This window comes from Triturus cristatus, chromosome 7 (assembly GCF_964204655.1).
Source record: "Triturus cristatus chromosome 7, aTriCri1.1, whole genome shotgun sequence".
In the NCBI taxonomy this organism is placed as follows: Eukaryota; Metazoa; Chordata; class Amphibia; order Caudata; family Salamandridae; genus Triturus; species Triturus cristatus.
This window is the reverse complement of record NC_140590.1, coordinates 1775265375-1775267154: the sequence shown is the minus strand read 5'-3', so window position 1 is coordinate 1775267154 and position 1780 is coordinate 1775265375. Positions and strand designations below refer to the sequence as shown.

General features: G+C 44.2%; 1 pseudogene; it reads right to left on the bottom strand.

Moving 5' to 3' along the window:
• Positions 1–253: 253 nt before the first annotated feature.
• LOC146813070 (GTPase IMAP family member 7-like) lies at positions 254–1201 on the bottom strand (annotated as a pseudogene).
• Positions 1202–1780: the final 579 nt, after the last annotated feature.

The following is a 1780-nucleotide window of genomic DNA, read 5'->3' as shown; positions in this document are numbered from 1 at the left end:
AATAGTGCCGGTAGGGCCTCATAAAAGAGGACCTAGGGCTTTAACAAAATTGCATGTATTCATTTGTAACATGAGTTTTCTGCCTTTGTTTACTTTAATTATTAGTCAGAGATTATTAAAGCGGCTCTTGAACACATTTAAATGTGTTTTCTATTAATATTTGGTGTTTGAAGTATGTACAGATAAGGGCTAAAATAGGGGGCTTTAGGTCATTTGATATTTGTACTGGCTGGACTTTTGAAATACCGGTGGTTCAGGTAAAAAACCGGTCCAGTGGCAACCCTACCTTCACATTATAACTGAAGGCTCCTTCTCCCACTAAACCAACCTCGGCGCCCTCCGGCCGAGCTCCCTCGAGCTTTATTTGGTATTTCTCTCTGACTCTTGCAGTTTTCTACTCATTTTCCGTCTCAATTTCTCAATTAGTTTTTTTTCCCAGTGCTATCCCTCTCTCCCTTCAGATCTTTTCTCAGGTCCTCACACTGGCGCTGCAAGGCCTTCTCTTCTAGCTTTGCTTCTTCGCTGTACTGCGCTTTAAGAGCCTCCACTGTTTTCCGGAAGAACTTCTCGGCTTCCTGATATTTCTCATCTCTGTAAAAGGCCCCTCCTTGGAGCTTCAGCACTGCGTCTATCAATTCCATGACCTCTGACCTCTCCCGTGCCCTCGCGCCTCCTCGCGCTCTGCTGCTGATGACGCAGTAACGGCCCGCACTCCTCAATGAGATCCTTCAGGGCTCTTCATCCTCCGGCCTCCTGACCTCTCTTTCCCTGTGAACAAGACCAGCCGGAGCCCTTGGCGTCCTTCTTCGTTATCATATATCTCTTTGATGAAGGCAATTGTTTCCATTCCTTCTGTGGTGCTCTATTCCACGTTCAGCACAAGAATGATGGCGTGAGTGCCGGATGCAGAGAAACTGAGAAACTTCATAAATTCTTCCGAATATTTCTCATCAATATCTTCAAGGTCTAGGGGCAAAGGCCCTTCTGTAACCACCAGCTTCATTTTATCTCGCACACAGCTCCTCCTGGTGCTCTCTCCCATCTCTGATCTGTGTTCTAACTCGCTCTCTCTGCCAAGGAGGGTGTCCAGTGCAGCATGTGTCCCATCTTGTGTCAGGTCAAACAGGAGAATGTTGATTCTCCAACTTTGTGTAGAGACACTCTGGATTTCATTAAAGACAAGGAGACTAGAATTATGCATATTACCTTTATTGCAAGCTCCTTGCAGCACTTCAAAGTATTACATCACCAACACAAAAATTCCAGAACTTAGAATGTCCCTTTAACCTATATAAACTCTGTCACAGCAGACTTCTTCTTTTAAGCTGCTCCGGTCCCCTAACTTGTAACATTTAACCTGTTTAAAAGATGAACATATTCCTCGTGTCCTCCTTTATTGGTTATCTGTAACAAACAATAAACCAAAATTTAAACTGTTCCCCAATGAGTCTTTGAATATAGACAAGACATACCTTCTAAACTCATCTCCCCCTCCAAACACTTACCTGGGCGGTTGGGAGGGATAATGCTAGCCTCCGTGTCTTTAATGAAATCCAGATTCTCTCTACACGAATTTGAAGAATCTACATTTCATGACAAGACTGGAGGCTAGCATTATGCATGTTTAAAGCTGTGATAAAACCACGGACGACACATGACCCAAAGGCTTCAAATAAAATTTCGCAAACACTTCGGCATGCAAAATCTCCTCCAAACGACCACCTGCCATGAAAACCTTACTTGCCATTGCTGCTCACACCGAATGAGCACCATACTCCTG